General features: G+C 42.6%; 21 non-coding genes across 21 annotated transcripts; all 21 read left to right on the top strand.

Annotated features, from left to right (window-relative positions):
* The first annotated feature begins 428 nt into the window (after window positions 1–428).
* Window positions 429–592, top strand: LOC124862035. Its single transcript, XR_007036862.1, has one exon. It is a non-coding gene; the product is annotated as a U1 spliceosomal RNA (small nuclear RNA).
* A 600-nt stretch (window positions 593–1,192) lies between these two features.
* Window positions 1,193–1,356, top strand: LOC124862021. The gene has a single exon (XR_007036849.1). It is a non-coding gene; the product is annotated as a U1 spliceosomal RNA (small nuclear RNA).
* An 807-nt stretch (window positions 1,357–2,163) lies between these two features.
* LOC124862025 lies at window positions 2,164–2,327 on the top strand. Its single transcript, XR_007036853.1, has one exon. It is a non-coding gene; the product is annotated as a U1 spliceosomal RNA (small nuclear RNA).
* Window positions 2,328–2,927: 600 nt separating this feature from the next.
* Window positions 2,928–3,091, top strand: LOC124862034. The gene has a single exon (XR_007036861.1). It is a non-coding gene; the product is annotated as a U1 spliceosomal RNA (small nuclear RNA).
* Window positions 3,092–3,898: 807 nt separating this feature from the next.
* LOC124862019 lies at window positions 3,899–4,062 on the top strand. The gene has a single exon (XR_007036847.1). It is a non-coding gene; the product is annotated as a U1 spliceosomal RNA (small nuclear RNA).
* Window positions 4,063–4,662: 600 nt separating this feature from the next.
* On the top strand, window positions 4,663–4,826 carry LOC124861997. The gene has a single exon (XR_007036827.1). It is a non-coding gene; the product is annotated as a U1 spliceosomal RNA (small nuclear RNA).
* A 600-nt stretch (window positions 4,827–5,426) lies between these two features.
* LOC124862011 lies at window positions 5,427–5,590 on the top strand. The gene has a single exon (XR_007036840.1). It is a non-coding gene; the product is annotated as a U1 spliceosomal RNA (small nuclear RNA).
* A 600-nt stretch (window positions 5,591–6,190) lies between these two features.
* On the top strand, window positions 6,191–6,354 carry LOC124862038. The gene has a single exon (XR_007036865.1). It is a non-coding gene; the product is annotated as a U1 spliceosomal RNA (small nuclear RNA).
* An 807-nt stretch (window positions 6,355–7,161) lies between these two features.
* Window positions 7,162–7,325, top strand: LOC124862006. Its single transcript, XR_007036836.1, has one exon. It is a non-coding gene; the product is annotated as a U1 spliceosomal RNA (small nuclear RNA).
* A 600-nt stretch (window positions 7,326–7,925) lies between these two features.
* Window positions 7,926–8,089, top strand: LOC124861995. The gene has a single exon (XR_007036826.1). It is a non-coding gene; the product is annotated as a U1 spliceosomal RNA (small nuclear RNA).
* A 600-nt stretch (window positions 8,090–8,689) lies between these two features.
* On the top strand, window positions 8,690–8,853 carry LOC124862010. Its single transcript, XR_007036839.1, has one exon. It is a non-coding gene; the product is annotated as a U1 spliceosomal RNA (small nuclear RNA).
* A 600-nt stretch (window positions 8,854–9,453) lies between these two features.
* LOC124862033 lies at window positions 9,454–9,617 on the top strand. Its single transcript, XR_007036860.1, has one exon. It is a non-coding gene; the product is annotated as a U1 spliceosomal RNA (small nuclear RNA).
* Window positions 9,618–10,424: 807 nt separating this feature from the next.
* Window positions 10,425–10,588, top strand: LOC124861981. The gene has a single exon (XR_007036814.1). It is a non-coding gene; the product is annotated as a U1 spliceosomal RNA (small nuclear RNA).
* A 600-nt stretch (window positions 10,589–11,188) lies between these two features.
* On the top strand, window positions 11,189–11,352 carry LOC124861973. The gene has a single exon (XR_007036807.1). It is a non-coding gene; the product is annotated as a U1 spliceosomal RNA (small nuclear RNA).
* Window positions 11,353–11,952: 600 nt separating this feature from the next.
* LOC124862032 lies at window positions 11,953–12,116 on the top strand. Its single transcript, XR_007036859.1, has one exon. It is a non-coding gene; the product is annotated as a U1 spliceosomal RNA (small nuclear RNA).
* A 600-nt stretch (window positions 12,117–12,716) lies between these two features.
* Window positions 12,717–12,880, top strand: LOC124861975. The gene has a single exon (XR_007036808.1). It is a non-coding gene; the product is annotated as a U1 spliceosomal RNA (small nuclear RNA).
* A 601-nt stretch (window positions 12,881–13,481) lies between these two features.
* On the top strand, window positions 13,482–13,645 carry LOC124862016. The gene has a single exon (XR_007036845.1). It is a non-coding gene; the product is annotated as a U1 spliceosomal RNA (small nuclear RNA).
* Window positions 13,646–14,245: 600 nt separating this feature from the next.
* On the top strand, window positions 14,246–14,409 carry LOC124862027. The gene has a single exon (XR_007036855.1). It is a non-coding gene; the product is annotated as a U1 spliceosomal RNA (small nuclear RNA).
* Window positions 14,410–15,009: 600 nt separating this feature from the next.
* Window positions 15,010–15,173, top strand: LOC124862009. Its single transcript, XR_007036838.1, has one exon. It is a non-coding gene; the product is annotated as a U1 spliceosomal RNA (small nuclear RNA).
* A 600-nt stretch (window positions 15,174–15,773) lies between these two features.
* On the top strand, window positions 15,774–15,937 carry LOC124862031. Its single transcript, XR_007036858.1, has one exon. It is a non-coding gene; the product is annotated as a U1 spliceosomal RNA (small nuclear RNA).
* Window positions 15,938–16,744: 807 nt separating this feature from the next.
* LOC124862014 lies at window positions 16,745–16,908 on the top strand. Its single transcript, XR_007036843.1, has one exon. It is a non-coding gene; the product is annotated as a U1 spliceosomal RNA (small nuclear RNA).
* Window positions 16,909–16,912: the final 4 nt, after the last annotated feature.

The raw sequence follows: 16,912 nt of genomic DNA, 5'->3' as shown, positions 1-16,912 counted from the left end.
ATCAAACTAGGGTGGCTTGTGCTCAATGCAATATGTGTCTCCGATCTAACCTGAGAAAGCTTTTAGGCTCCACCTCCTTTTGTGAAAGGAGAAAATGGCGCATGCCTCAACTTGACAGCCTGTATAGTCATGGGTTTATTGGAAATAAATTATGAATTGTGTGACATTTATCCCATTAGTTGTGTGTCAGGGGAAATAATGACGTCCCACAAACTAAGGTGGCTTGTGCTCATTGCAATATGTGTCTCTGATCTGACCTGTGGAAGCTTTTAGGCTCCACCTCCTTTTGTGATAGGAGAAAATGGCGCATGCCTCAACTTGACAGCTACTGCTTGCAATCTGGTCAGCCAAGGATTGTCCTCATTGGCCACCACCTACTAGCTTTCAGCCCCCGTAAATGGGGCTTTAGTCTTAGCCCCTTACTAGTCATACTTACCTGGCAGGAGAGAAACCATGATCATGAAGGTGGTTAACCCAGAGTGAGGCCCTGCCATTGCACCCTGGCTGTTCTGACCTTTGCGAATTCCCCAAATGTGGGAATCTCCACTGCATAATTTGTGTTAGTGGGGGACTGCGTTCGCGCTCTCCCCTGATCTTTCTGTTTATGAAAAACTGTGGATGCACTCATTTTAATCTTTCTTCCGTTTTTAGCAGGGTCCTGAATATGTAGCTAAAGAATTAATGGCATTGAACACTGAGCAACAGTAACTGAAAAACAAAGTAACAAAACACCCTATCAAACTGTTGAAAAAAGCTGCAGCGACGCTTGTATAAGCGAAGTGTGGAAGATTTCTCAGGTTAGAGAATATGTAGTTTCCCTGCCTTTTTGTTAGGCTCTGACAGTCGATGTTAATATTGTTTGATCTGGTATGTCTTTTCATACCTGTATAGTCATGGATTTATTGGAAATAAATTATGAATTGTGTGACATTTATCCCATTAGTTGTGTGTCAGGGGAAATAATGACGTCCCACAAACTAGGGTGGCTTGTGCTCATTGCAATATGTGTCTCCGATCTGACCTGAGGAAGCTTTTAGGCTCCACCTCCTTTTGTGAAAGGAGAAAATGGTGCATGCCTCAACTTGACAGCTACTGCTTCTGATCTGGGCAGCCAGGGATTGTCATCATTGGCCACCACTTGCTAGCTTTCAGCCCCCTTAAATGGGGCTTTAGTCTTAGCCCCTTACTAGTCATACTTACCTGGCAGGGGAGATACCATGATCATGAAGGTGGTTAACCCAGAGTGAGGCCCTGCCATTGCACTCTGGCTGTTCTGACCTTTGCGAATTCCCCAAATGTGGGAATCTCAACTGCATAATTTGTGTTACTGGGGGACTGCGTTCGCGCTCTCTCCTGATTATTCTGTTTATGAAACATTGTGGATGCACTCATTTTAATCTTTTTTCTGTTTTTAGCAAGGTGCTGAATATGTAGCTAAAGAATTAATGGCATTGAACACTGAGCAACAGTAACTGAAAAACAAAGTAACAAAACACCCTATCAAACTGTTGAAAAAAGCTGCAGCGATGCTTGTATAAGCGAAGTGTGGAAGATTTCTCCGGTTAGAGAATATGTAGTTTCCCTGCCTTTTTGTTAGGCTCAGACAGTCGATGTTAATATTGTTTGACCTAGTATGTCTTTTCATACCTGTATAGTCATGGATTTATTGGAAATAAATTATGAATTGTGTGACATTTATCCCATTAGTTGTGTGTCAGGGGAAATAATGACATCCCACAAACTAGGGTGGCTTGTGCTCAATGCAATATGTGTCTCCGATCTAACCTGAAAAAGCTTTTAGGCTCCACCTCCTTTTGTGAAAGGAGAAATTGGCGCATGCCTCAACTTGACAGCCTGTATAGTCATGGGTTTATTGGAAATAAATTATGAATTGTGTGACATTTATCCCATTAGTTGTGTGTCAGGGGAAATAATGACGTCCCACAAACTAAGGTGGCTTGTGCTCATTGCAATATGTGTCTCTGATCTGACCTGTGGAAGCTTTTAGGCTCCACCTCCTTTTGTGATAGGAGAAAATGGCGCATGCCTCAACTTGACAGCTACTGCTTGCAATCTGGTCAGCCAAGGATTGTCCTCATTGGCCACCACCTACTAGCTTTCAGCCCCCGTAAATGGGGCTTTAGTCTTAGCCCCTTACTAGTCATACTTACCTGGCAGGAGAGAAACCATGATCATGAAGGTGGTTAACCCAGAGTGAGGCCCTGCCATTGCACTCTGGCTGTTCTGACCTTTGCGAATTCCCCAAATGTGGGAATCTCGACTGCATAATTTGTGTTAGTGGGAGACCGTGTTCGCGCTCTCTCCTGATTATTCTGTTTATGAAAAATTGTGGATGCACTCATTTTAATCTTTCTTCCGTTTTTAGCAGGGTCCTGAATATGTAGCTAAAGAATTAATGGCATTGAACACTGAGCAACAGTAACTGAAAAACAAAGTAACAAAACACCCTATCAAACTGTTGAAAAAAGCTGCAGCGACGCTTGTATAAGCGAAGTGTGGAAGATTTCTCAGGTTAGAGAATATGTAGTTTCCCTCCCTTTTTGTTAGGCTCTGACAGTCGATGTTAATATTGTTTGATCTGGTATGTCTTTTCATACCTGTATAGTCATGGATTTATTGGAAATAAATTATGAATTGTGTGACATTTATCCCATTAGTTGTGTGTCAGGGGAAATAATGACGTCCCACAAACTAGGGTGGCTTGTGCTCATTGCAATATGTGCTTCCGATCTGACCTGAGAAAGCTTTTAGGCTCCACCTCCTTTTGTGAAAGGAGAAAATGGCGCATGCCTCAACTTGACAGCTACTGCTTCTGATCTGGGCAGCCAGGGATTGTCATCATTGGCCACCACTTGCTAGCTTTCAAACCCAGTAAATGAGGCTTTAGTCTTAGCCCCTTACTAGTCATACTTACCTGGCAGGGGAGATACCATGATCATGAAGATGGTTAACCCAGAGCGAGGCTCTACCATTGCACCCTGGCTGTTCTGACCTTTGCGAATTCCCCAAATGTGGGAATCTCAACTGCATAATTTGTGTTACTGGGGGACTGCGTTCGCGCTCTCTCCTGATTATTCTGTTTATGGAAAATTGTGGATGCACTCATTTTAATCTTTTTTCTGTTTTTAGCACGGTGCTGAATATGTAGCTAAAGAATTAATGGCATTTAACACTGAGCAACAGTAACTGAAAAACAAAGTAACAAAACACCCTATCAAATTGTTGAAAAAAGCTGCAGCGATGCTTGTATAAGCGAAGTGTGGAAGATTTCTCAGGTTAGAGAATATGTAGTTTCCCTGCCTTTTTGTTAGGCTCAGACAGTCTATGTTAATATTGTTTGACCTAGTATGTCTTTTCATACCTGTATAGTCATGGATTTATTTGAAATAAATTATGAATTGTGTGACATTTATCCCATTAGTTGTGTGTCAGGGGAAATAATGACATCCCACAAACTAGGGTGGCTTGTGCTCAATGCAATATGTGTCTCCGATCTAACCTGAGAAAGCTTTTAGGCTCCACCTCCTTTTGTGAAAGGAGAAAATGGCGCATGCCTCAACTTGACAGCCTGTATAGTCATGGGTTTATTGGAAATAAATTATGAATTGTGTGACATTTATCCCATTAGTTGTGTGTCAGGGGAAATAATGACGTCCCACAAACTAAGGTGGCTTGTGCTCATTGCAATATGTGTCTCTGATCTGACCTGTGGAAGCTTTTAGGCTCCACCTCCTTTTGTGATAGGAGAAAATGGCGCATGCCTCAACTTGACAGCTACTGCTTGCAATCTGGTCAGCCAAGGATTGTCCTCATTGGCCACCACCTACTAGCTTTCAGCCCCCGTAAATGGGGCTTTAGTCTTAGCCCCTTACTAGTCATACTTACCTGGCAGGAGAGAAACCATGATCATGAAGGTGGTTATCCCAGAGTGAGGCCCTGCCATTGCACTCTGGCTGTTCTGACCTTTGCGAATTCCCCAAATGTGGGAATCTCGACTGCATAATTTGTGTTAGTGGGAGACTGTTTTCGCGCTCTCTCCTGATTATTCTGTTTATGAAAAATTGTGGATGCACTCATTTTAATCTTTCTTCCGTTTTTAGCAGGGTCCTGAATATGTAGCTAAAGAATTAATGGCATTGAACACTGAGCAACAGTAACTGAAAAACAAAGTAACAAAACACCCTATCAAACTGTTGAAAAAAGCTGCAGCGACGCTTGTATAAGCGAAGTGTGGAAGATTTCTCAGGTTAGAGAATATGTAGTTTCCCTCCCTTTTTGTTAGGCTCTGACAGTCGATGTTAATATTGTTTGATCTGGTATGTCTTTTCATACCTGTATAGTCATGGATTTATTTGAAATAAATTATGAATTGTGTGACATTTATCCCATTAGTTGTGTGTCAGGGGAAATAATTACGTCCCACAAACTAGGGTGGCTCGTCCTCATTGCAATATGTGCCTCCGATCTGACCTGTGGAAGCTTTTAGGCTCCACCTCCTTTTGTGAAAGGAGATAATGGCGCATGCCTCAACTTGACAGCTACTGCTTGCAATCTAGTCAGCCAAGGATTGTCATCATTGGCCACCACTTGCTACCTTTCAGCCCCAGTAAATGAGGCTTTAGTCTTAGCCCCTTAGTAGTCATACTTACCTGGCAGGGGAGATACCATGATCATGAAGGTGGTTAACCCAGAGTGAGGCCCTGCCATTGCACCCTGGCTGTTCTGACCTTTGCGAATTCCCCAAATGTGGGAATCTCGACTGCATAATTTGTGTTAGTGGGGGACTGCGTTCGCGCTCTCCCCTGATTGTTCTGTTTATGAAAAACTGTGGATGCACTCATTCTAATCTTTCTTCCGTTTTTAGCAGGGTCCTGCATATGTAGCCAAAGAGTTAATGGCATTGAACACTGAGCAACAGTAACTAAAAAACAAAGTAACAAAACACCCTATCAAACTGTTGAAAAAAGCTGCAGCGCTGCTTGTATAAGCGAAGTGTGGAAGATTTCTCAGGTTAGAGAATATGTAGTTTCCCTGCCTTTTTGTTAGGCTCTGACAGTCGATGTTAATATTGTTTGACCTAGTATGTCTTTTCATACCTGTATAGTCATGGATTTATTGGAAATAAATTATGAATTGTGTGACATTTATCCCATTAGTTGTGTGTCAGGGGAAATAATGACGTCCCAAAAACTAGGGTGGCTTGTGCTCATTGCAATATGTGCCTCCGATCTGCCCTGTGGAAGCTTTTAGGCTCCACCTCCTTTTGTGAAAGGAGAAAATGACGCATGCCTCAACTTGACAGCTACTGCTTCTGATCTGGGCAGCCAGGGATTGTCATCATTGGCCACCACTTGCTAGCTTTCAAACCCAGTAAATGAGGCTTTAGTCTAAGCCCCTTACTAGTCATACTTACCTGGCAGGGGAGATACCATGATCATGAAGATGGTTAACCCAGAGCGAGGCTCTACCATTGCACCCTGGCTGTTCTGACCTTTGCGAATTCCCCAAATGTGGGAATCTCAACTGCATAATTTGTGTTAGTGGGGGACTGCGTTCGCGCTCTCCCCTGATTATTCTGTTTATGAAAAATTGTGGATGCACTCATTTTAATCTTTCTTCTGTTTTTAGCAGGGTCCTGAATATGTAGCTAAAGAATTAATGGCATTGAACACTGAGCAACAGTAACTGAAAAACAAAGTAACAAAACACCCTATCAAACTGTTGAAAAAAGCTGCAGCGACGCTTGTATAAGCGAAGTGTGGAAGATTTCTCAGGTTAGAGAATATGTAGTTTCCCTCCCTTTTTGTTAGGCTCTGACAGTCGATGTTAATATTGTTTGATCTGGTATGTCTTTTCATACCTGTATAGTCATGGATTTATTGGAAATAAATTATGAATTGTGTGACATTTATCCCATTAGTTGTGTGTCAGCGGAAATAATGACGTCCCACAAACTAGGGTGGCTTGTGCTCATTGCAATATGTGTCTCCGATCTGACCTGAGGAAGCTTTTAGGCTCCACCTCCTTTTGTGAAAGGAGAAAATGGCGCATGCCTCAACTTGACAGCTACTGCTTCTGATCTGGGCAGCCAAGGATTGTCCTCATTGGCCACCACCTACTAGCTTTCAGCCCCCTTAAATGGGGCTTTAGTCTTAGCCCCTTACTAGTCATACTTACCTGGCAGGGGAGATACCATGATCATGAAGGTGGTTAACCCAGAGCGAGAATCTGCCATTGCACCCTGGCTGTTCTGACCTTTGCGAATTCCCCAAATGTGGGAATCTCAACTGCATAATTTGTGTTACTGGGGGACTGTGTTTGCGCTCTCCCCTGATTGTTCTGTTTATGAAAAACTGTGGATGCACTAATTTTAATCTTTCTTCCGTTTTTAGCAGGGTCCTGAATATGTAGCTAAAGAATTAATGGCATTGAACACTGAGCAACAGTAACTGAAAAACAAAGTAACAAAACACCCTATCAAACTGTTGAAAAAAGCTGCAGCGATGCTTGTATAAGCGAAGTGTGGAAGATTTCTCAGGTTAGAGAATATGTAGTTTCCCTGCCTTTTTGTTAGGCTCAGACAGTCGATGTTAATATTGTTTGACCTAGTATGTCTTTTCATACCTGTATAGTCATGGATTTATTGGAAATAAATTATGAATTGTGTGACATTTATCCCATTAGTTGTGTGTCAGGGGAAATAATGACATCCCACAAACTAGGGTGGCTTGTGCTCAATGCAATATGTGTCTCCGATCTAACCTGAGAAAGCTTTTAGGCTCCACCTCCTTTTGTGAAAGGAGAAAATGGCGCATGCCTCAACTTGACAGCCTGTATAGTCATGGGTTTATTGGAAATAAATTATGAATTGTGTGACATTTATCCCATTAGTTGTGTGTCAGGGGAAATAATGACGTCCCACAAACTAAGGTGGCTTGTGCTCATTGCAATATGTGTCTCTGATCTGACCTGTGGAAGCTTTTAGGCTCCACCTCCTTTTGTGATAGGAGAAAATGGCGCATGCCTCAACTTGACAGCTACTGCTTGCAATCTGGTCAGCCAAGGATTGTCCTCATTGGCCACCACCTACTAGCTTTCAGCCCCCGTAAATGGGGCTTTAGTCTTAGCCCCTTACTAGTCATACTTACCTGGCAGGGGAGATACCATGATCATGAAGATGGTTAACCCAGAGCGAGGCTCTACCATTGCACCCTGGCTGTTCTGACCTTTGCGAATTCCCCAAATGTGGGAATCTCGACTGCATAATTTGTGTTAGTGGGAGACTGTGTTCGCGCTCTCTCCTGATTATTCTGTTTATGAAAAATTGTGGATGCACTCATTTTAATCTTTCTTCCGTTTTTAGCAGGGTCCTGAATATGTAGCTAAAGAATTAATGGCATTGAACACTGAGCAACAGTAACTGAAAAACAAAGTAACAAAACACCCTATCAAACTGTTGAAAAAAGCTGCAGCGACGCTTGTATAAGCGAAGTGTGGAAGATTTCTCAGGTTAGAGAATATGTAGTTTCCCTCCCTTTTTGTTAGGCTCTGACAGTCGATGTTAATATTGTTTGATCTGGTATGTCTTTTCATACCTGTATAGTCATGGATTTATTTGAAATAAATTATGAATTGTGTGACATTTATCCCATTAGTTGTGTGTCAGGGGAAATAATTACGTCCCACAAACTAGGGTGGCTCGTCCTCATTGCAATATGTGCCTCCGATCTGACCTGTGGAAGCTTTTAGGCTCCACCTCCTTTTGTGAAAGGAGATAATGGCGCATGCCTCAACTTGACAGCTACTGCTTGCAATCTAGTCAGCCAAGGATTGTCATCATTGGCCACCACTTGCTACCTTTCAGCCCCAGTAAATGAGGCTTTAGTCTTAGCCCCTTACTAGTCATACTTACCTGGCAGGGGAGATACCATGATCATGAAGGTGGTTAACCCAGAGTGAGGCCCTGCCATTGCACCCTGGCTGTTCTGACCTTTGCGAATTCCCCAAATGTGGGAATCTCGACTGCATAATTTGTGTTAGTGGGGGACTGCGTTCGCGCTCTCCCCTGATTGTTCTGTTTATGAAAAACTGTGGATGCACTCATTTTAATCTTTCTTCCGTTTTTAGCAGGGTCCTGAATATGTAGCTAAAGAATTAATGGCATTGAACACTGAGCAACAGTAACTGAAAAACAAAGTAACAAAACACCCTATCAAACTGTTGAAAAAAGCTGCAGTGACGCTTGTATAAGCGAAGTGTGGAAGATTTCTCAGGTTAGAGAATATGTAGTTTCCCTGCCTTTTTGTTAGGCTCTGACAGTCGATGTTAATATTGTTTGACCTAGTATGTCTTTTCATACCTGTATAGTCATGGATTTATTGGAAATAAATTATGAATTGTGTGACATTTATCCCATTAGTTGTGTGTCAGGGGAAATAATGACGTCCCACAAACTAGGGTGGCTTGTGCTCATTGCAATATGTGTCTCCGATCTGACCTGAGGAAGCTTTTAGGCTCCACCTCCTTTTGTGAAAGGAGAAAATGGCGCATGCCTCAACTTGACAGCTACTGCTTCTGATCTGGGCAGCCAGGGATTGTCATCATTGGCCACCACTTGCTAGCTTTCAAACCCAGTAAATGAGGCTTTAGTCTAAGCCCCTTACTAGTCATACTTACCTGGCAGGGGAGATACCATGATCATGAAGATGGTTAACCCAGAGCGAGGCTCTACCATTGCACCCTGGCTGTTCTGACCTTTGCGAATTCCCCAAATGTGGGAATCTCAACTGCATAATTTGTGTTAGTGGGGGACTGCGTTCGCGCTCTCCCCTGATTATTCTGTTTATGAAAAATTGTGGATGCACTCATTTTAATCTTTCTTCTGTTTTTAGCAGGGTCCTGAATATGTAGCTAAAGAATTAATGGCATTGAACACTGAGCAACAGTAACTGAAAAACAAAGTAACAAAACACCCTATCAAACTGTTGAAAAAAGCTGCAGCGACGCTTGTATAAGCGAAGTGTGGAAGATTTCTCAGGTTAGAGAATATGTAGTTTCCCTCCCTTTTTGTTAGGCTCTGACAGTCGATGTTAATATTGTTTGATCTGGTATGTCTTTTCATACCTGTATAGTCATGGATTTATTGGAAATAAATTATGAATTGTGTGACATTTATCCCATTAGTTGTGTGTCAGCGGAAATAATGACGTCCCACAAACTAGGGTGGCTTGTGCTCATTGCAATATGTGTCTCCGATCTGACCTGAGGAAGCTTTTAGGCTCCACCTCCTTTTGTGAAAGGAGAAAATGGCGCATGCCTCAACTTGACAGCTACTGCTTCTGATCTGGGCAGCCAGGGATTGTCATCATTGGCCACCACTTGCTAGCTTTCAAACCCAGTAAATGAGGCTTTAGTCTTAGCCCCTTACTAGTCATACTTACCTGGCAGGGGAGATACCATGATCATGAAGATGGTTAACCCAGAGCGAGGCTCTACCATTGCACCCTGGCTGTTCTGACCTTTGCGAATTCCCCAAATGTGGGAATCTCAACTGCATAATTTGTGTTACTGGGGGACTGCGTTCGCGCTCTCTCCTGATTATTCTGTTTATGGAAAATTGTGGATGCACTCATTTTAATCTTTTTTCTGTTTTTAGCACGGTGCTGAATATGTAGCTAAAGAATTAATGGCATTTAACACTGAGCAACAGTAACTGAAAAACAAAGTAACAAAACACCCTATCAAATTGTTGAAAAAAGCTGCAGCGATGCTTGTATAAGCGAAATGTGGAAGATTTCTCCGGTTAGAGAATATGTAGTTTCCCTGCCTTTTTGTTAGGCTCAGACAGTCGATGTTAATATTGTTTGACCTAGTATGTCTTTTCATACCTGTATAGTCATGGATTTATTGGAAATAAATTATGAATTGTGTGACATTTATCCCATTAGTTGTGTGTCAGGGGAAATAATGACATCCCACAAACTAGGGTGGCTTGTGCTCAATGCAATATGTGTCTCCGATCTAACCTGAGAAAGCTTTTAGGCTCCACCTCCTTTTGTGAAAGGAGAAAATGGCGCATGCCTCAACTTGACAGCCTGTATAGTCATGGGTTTATTGGAAATAAATTATGAATTGTGTGACATTTATCCCATTAGTTGTGTGTCAGGGGAAATAATGACGTCCCACAAACTAAGGTGGCTTGTGCTCATTGCAATATGTGTCTCTGATCTGACCTGTGGAAGCTTTTAGGCTCCACCTCCTTTTGTGATAGGAGAAAATGGCGCATGCCTCAACTTGACAGCTACTGCTTGCAATCTGGTCAGCCAAGGATTGTCATCATTGGCCACCACTTGCTAGCTTTCAGCCCCAGTAAATGGGGCTTTAGTCTTAGCCCCTTACTAGTCATAATTACCTGGCAGGGGAGATACCATGATCATGAAGGTGGTTAACCCAGAGCGAGACTCTGCCATTGCACCCCGGCTGTTCTGACCTTTGCAAATTCTGCAAATGTGGGTATCTTGACTGCATAATTTGTGTTACTGGGGGACTGCGTTCGCGCTCTCTCCTGATTATTCTGTTTATGAAAAATTGTGGATGCACTCATTTTAATCTTCCTTCCATTTTTAGCAGGGTCCTGAATATGTAGCTAAATAATTAATGGCATTGAACACTGAGCAACAGTAACTGAAAAACAAAGTAACAAAACACCCTATCAAACTGTTGAAAAAAGCTGCAGCGACGCTTGTATAAGCGAAGTGTGGAAGATTTCTCAGGTTAGAGAATATGTAGTTTCCCTGCCTTTTTGTTAGGCTCTGACAGTCGATGTTAATATTGTTTGATCTGGTATGTCTTTTCATACCTGTATAGTCATGGGTTTATTGGAAATAAATTATGAATTGTGTGACATTTATCCCATTAGTTGTGTGTCAGAGGAAATAATGACGTCCCACAAACTAGGGTGGCTCGTCCTCATTGCAATATGTGCCTCCGATCTGACCTGTGGAAGCTTTTAGGCTCCACCTCCTTTTGTGAAAGGAGAAAATGGCGCATGCCTCAACTTGACAGCTACTGCTTGCAATCTGGTCAGCCAAGGATTGTCATCATTGGCCACCACTTGCTAGCTTTCAGCCCCAGTAAATGAGGCTTTAGTCTTAGCCCCTTACTAGTCATACTTACCTGGCAGGGGAGATACCATGATCATGAAGGTGGTTAACCCAGAGTGAGGCCCTGCCATTGCACTCTGGCTGTTCTGACCTTTGCGAATTCCCCAAATGTGGGAATCTCGACTGCATAATTTGTGTTAGTGGGGGACTGCGTTCGCGCTCTCCCCTGATTGTTCTGTTTATGAAAAACTGTGGATGCACTCATTTTAATCTTTCTTCCGTTTTTAGCAGGGTCCTGAATATGTAGCTAAAGAATTAATGGCATTGAACACTGAGCAACAGTAACTGAAAAACAAAGTAACAAAACACCCTATCAAACTGTTGAAAAAAGCTGCAGTGACGATTGTATAAGCGAAGTGTGGAAGATTTCTCAGGTTAGAGAATATGTAGTTTCCCTGCCTTTTTGTTAGGCTCTGACAGTCGATGTTAATATTGTTTGACCTAGTATGTCTTTTCATACCTGTATAGTCATGGATTTATTGGAAATAAATTATGAATTGTGTGACATTTATCCCATTAGTTGTGTGTCAGGGGAAATAATGACGTCCCACAAATTAGGGTGGCTTGTGCTCATTGCAATATGTGTCTCCGATCTGACCTGAGGAAGCTTTTAGGCTCCACCTCCTTTTGTGAAAGGAGAAACTGGCGCATGCCTCAACTTGACAGCTACTGCTTCTGATCTGGGCAGCCAGGGATTGTCATCATTGGCCACCACTTGCTAGCTTTCAAACCCAGTAAATGAGGCTTTAGTCTTAGCCCCTTACTAGTCATACTTACCTGGCAGGGGAGATACCATGATCATGAAGATGGTTAACCCAGAGCGAGGCTCTACCATTGCACCCTGGCTGTTCTGACCTTTGCGAATTCCCCAAATGTGGGAATCTCAACTGCATAATTTGTGTTACTGGGGGACTGCGTTCGCGCTCTCTCCTGATTATTCTGTTTATGAAAAATTGTGGATGCACTCATTTTAATCTTTTTTCTGTTTTTAGCACGGTGCTGAATATGTAGCTAAATAATTAATGGCATTTAACACTGAGCAACAGTAACTGAAAAACAAAGTAACAAAACACCCTATCAAATTGTTGAAAAAAGCTGCAGCGATGCTTGTATAAGCGAAGTGTGGAAGATTTCTCAGTTTAGAGAATATGTAGTTTCCCTCCCTTTTTGTTAGGCTCTGACAGTCGATGTTAATATTGTTTGATCTGGTATGTCTTTTCATACCTGTATAGTCATGGATTTATTTGAAATAAATTATGAATTGTGTGACATTTATCCCATTAGTTGTGTGTCAGGGGAAATAATGACGTCCCACAAACTAGGGTGGCTCGTCCTCATTGCAATATGTGCCTCCGATCTGACCTGTGGAAGCTTTTAGGCTCCACCTCCTTTTGTGAAAGGAGAAAATGGCGCATGCCTCAACTTGACAGCTACTGCTTGCAATCTAGTCAGCCAAGGATTGTCCTCATTGGCCACCACCTACTAGCTTTCAGCCCCAGTAAATGGGGCTTTAGTCTTAGCCCCTTACTAGTCATACTTACCTGGCAGGGAGATACCATGATCATGAAGGTGGTTAACCCAGAGTGAGGACCCTGCCATTGCACCCTGGCTGTTCTGACCTTTGCGAATTCCCCAAATGTGGGAATCTCGACTGCATAATTTGTGTTAGTGGGGGACTGCGTTCGCGCTCTCCTCCTGATTATTCTGTTTATGAAAAATTGTGGATGCACTCATTTTAATCTTTCTTCTGTTTTTAGCAGGGTCCTGAATATGTAGCTAAAGAATTAATGGCATTGAACACTGAGCAACAGTAACTGAAAAACAAAGTAACAAAACACCCTATCAAACTGTTGAAAAAAGCTGCAGCGACGCTTGTATAAGCGAAGTGTGGAAGATTTCTCAGGTTAGAGAATATGTAGTTTCCCTCCCTTTTTGTTAGGCTCTGACAGTCGATGTTAATATTGTTTGATCTGGTATGTCTTTTCATACCTGTATAGTCATGGATTTATTTGAAATAAATTATGAATTGTGTGACATTTATCCCATTAGTTGTGTGTCAGGGGAAATAATGACGTCCCACAAACTAGGGTGGCTCGTCCTCATTGCAATATGTGCCTCCGATCTGACCTGTGGAAGCTTTTAGGCTCCACCTCCTTTTGTGAAAGGAGAAAATGGCGCATGCCTCAACTTGACAGCTACTGCTTGCAATCTAGTCAGCCAAGGATTGTCATCATTGGCCACCACTTGCTAGCTTTCAGCCCCAGTAAATGAGGCTTTAGTCTTAGCCCCTTACTAGTCATACTTACCTGGCAGGGGAGATACCATGATCATGAAGGTGTTTAACCCAGAGTGAGGCCCTGCTATTGCACCCTGGCTGTTCTGACCTTTGCGAATTCCCCAAATGTGGGAATCTCGACTGCATAATTTGTGTTAGTGGGGGACTGCGTTCGCGCTCTCCCCTGATTGTTCTGTTTATGAAAAACTGTGGATGCACTCATTTTAATCTTTCTTCCGTTTTTAGCAGGGTCCTGAATATGTAGCTAAAGAATTAATGGCATTGAACACTGAGCAACAGTAACTGAAAAACAAAGTAACAAAACACCCTATCAAACTGTTGAAAAAAGCTGCAGTGACGCTTGTATAAGCGAAGTGTGGAAGATTTCTCAGGTTAGAGAATATGTAGTTTCCCTGCCTTTTTGTTAGGCTCTGACAGTCGATGTTAATATTGTTTGACCTAGTATGTCTTTTCATACCTGTATAGTCATGGATTTATTGGAAATAAATTATGAATTGTGTGACATTTATCCCATTAGTTGTGTGTCAGCGGAAATAATGACGTCCCACAAACTAGGGTGGCTTGTGCTCATTGCAATATGTGTCTCCGATCTGACCTGAGGAAGCTTTTAGGCTCCACCTCCTTTTGTGAAAGGAGAAAATGGCGCATGCCTCAACTTGACAGCTACTGCTTCTGATCTGGGCAGCCAGGGATTGTCATCATTGGCCACCACTTGCTAGCTTTCAAACCCAGTAAATGAGGCTTTAGTCTTAGCCCCTTACTAGTCATACTTACCTGGCAGGGGAGATACCATGATCATGAAGGTGGTTAACCCAGAGCGAGGCTCTACCATTGCACCCTGGCTGTTCTGACCTTTGCGAATTCCCCAAATGTGGGAATCTCAACTGCATAATTTGTGTTACTGGGGGACTGCGTTCGCGCTCTCTCCTGATTATTCTGTTTATGAAAAATTGTGGATGCACTCATTTTAATCTTTTTTCTGTTTTTAGCACGGTGCTGAATATGTAGCTAAAGAATTAATGGCATTTAACACTGAGCAACAGTAACTAAAAAACAAAGTAACAAAACACCCTATCAAACTGTTGAAAAAAGCTGCAGCGATGCTTGTATAAGCGAAGTGTGGAAGATTTCTCAGGTTAGAGAATATGTAGTTTCCCTCCCTTTTTGTTAGGCTCTGACAGTCGATGTTAATATTGTTTGATCTGGTATGTCTTTTCATACCTGTATAGTCATGGATTTATTTGAAATAAATTATGAATTGTGTGACATTTATCCCATTAGTTGTGTGTCAGGGGAAATAATGACGTCCCACAAACTAGGGTGGCTCGTCCTCATTGCAATATGTGCCTCCGATCTGACCTGTGGAAGCTTTTAGGCTCCACCTCCTTTTGTGAAAGGAGAAAATGGCGCATGCCTCAACTTGACAGCTACTGCTTGCAATCTAGTCAGCCAAGGATTGTCATCATTGGCCACCACTTGCAAGCTTTCAGCCCCAGTAAATGAGGCTTTAGTCTTAGCCCCTTACTAGCCATACTTACCTGGCAGGGGAGATACCATGATCATGAAGGTGGTTAACCCAGAGTGAGGCCCCACCATTGCACCCTGGCTGTTCTGACCTTTGCGAATTCCCCAAATGTGGGAATCTCGACTGCATAATTTGTGTTAGTGGGGGACTGCGTTCGCGCTCTCCTCTGATTGTTCTGTTTATGAAAAACTGTGGATGCACTCATTTTAATCTTTCTTCCGTTTTTAGCAGGGTCCTGAATATGTAGCTAAAGAATTAATGGCATTGAACACTGAGCAACAGTAACTGAAAAACAAAGTAACAAAACACCCTATCAAACTGTTGAAAAAAGCTGCAGTGACGCTTGTATAAGCGAAGTGTGGAAGATTTCTCAGGTTAGAGAATATGTAGTTTCCCTGCCTTTTTGTTAGGCTCTGACAGTCGATGTTAATATTGTTTGACCTAGTATGTCTTTTCATACCTGTATAGTCATGGATTTATTGGAAATAAATTATGAATTGTGTGACATTTATCCCATTAGTTGTGTGTCAGCGGAAATAATGACGTCCCACAAACTAGGGTGGCTTGTGCTCATTGCAATATGTGTCTCCGATCTGACCTGAGGAAGCTTTTAGGCTCCACCTCCTTTTGTGAAAGGAGAAAATGGCGCATGCCTCAACTCGACAGCTACTGCTTCTGATCTGGGCAGCCAGGGATTGTCATCATTGGCCACCACTTGCTAGCTTTCAAACCCAGTAAATGAGGCTTTAGTCTTAGCCCCTTACTAGTCATACTTACCTGGCAGGGGAGATACCATGATCATGAAGATGGTTAACCCAGAGCGAGGCTCTACCATTGCACCCTGGCTGTTCTGACCTTTGCGAATTCCCCAAATGTGGGAATCTCAACTGCATAATTTGTGTTACTGGGGGACTGCGTTCGCGCTCTCTCCTGATTATTCTGTTTATGAAAAATTGTGGATGCACTCATTTTAATCTTTTTTCTGTTTTTAGCACGGTGCTGAATATGTAGCTAAAGAATTAATGGCATTTAACACTGAGCAACAGTAACTAAAAAACAAAGTAACAAAACACCCTATCAAACTGTTGAAAAAAGCTGCAGCGATGCTTGTATAAGCGAAGTGTGGAAGATTTCTCAGGTTAGAGAATATGTAGTTTCCCTGCCTTTTTGTTAGGCTCAGACAGTCGATGTTAATATTGTTTGACCTAGTATGTCTTTTCATACCTGTATAGTCATGGATTTATTGGAAATAAATTATGAATTGTGTGACATTTATCCCATTAGTTGTGTGTCAGGGGAAATAATGACATCCCACAAACTAGGGTGGCTTGTGCTCAATGCAATATGTGTCTCCGATCTAACCTGAGAAAGCTTTTAGGCTCCACCTCCTTTTGTGAAAGGAGAAAATGGCGCATGCCTCAACTTGACAGCCTGTATAGTCATGGGTTTATTGGAAATAAATTATGAATTGTGTGACATTTATCCCATTAGTTGTGTGTCAGGGGAAATAATGACGTCCCACAAACTAAGGTGGCTTGTGCTCATTGCAATATGTGTCTCTGATCTGACCTGTGGAAGCTTTTAGGCTCCACCTCCTTTTGTGATAGGAGAAAATGGCGCATGCCTCAACTTGACAGCTACTGCTTGCAATCTGGTCAGCCAAGGATTGTCCTCATTGGCCACCACCTACTAGCTTTCAGCCCCCGTAAATGGGGCTTTAGTCTTAGCCCCTTACTAGTCATACTTACCTGGCAGGAGAGAAACCATGATCATGAAGGTGGTTAACCCAGAGTGAGGCCCTGCCATTGCACCCTGGCTGTTCTGACCTTTGCGAATTCCCCAAATGTGGGAATCTCGACTGCATAATTTGTGTTAGTGGGGGACTGCGTTCGCGCTCTCCCCTGATTA

Source organism: Girardinichthys multiradiatus, chromosome 24 (genome assembly GCF_021462225.1).
Source record: "Girardinichthys multiradiatus isolate DD_20200921_A chromosome 24, DD_fGirMul_XY1, whole genome shotgun sequence".
NCBI classification, from domain to species: domain Eukaryota; kingdom Metazoa; phylum Chordata; class Actinopteri; order Cyprinodontiformes; family Goodeidae; genus Girardinichthys; species Girardinichthys multiradiatus.
Note: the sequence above shows the minus strand (reverse complement) of the source record. Positions and strands in the feature narration are given on the sequence as shown.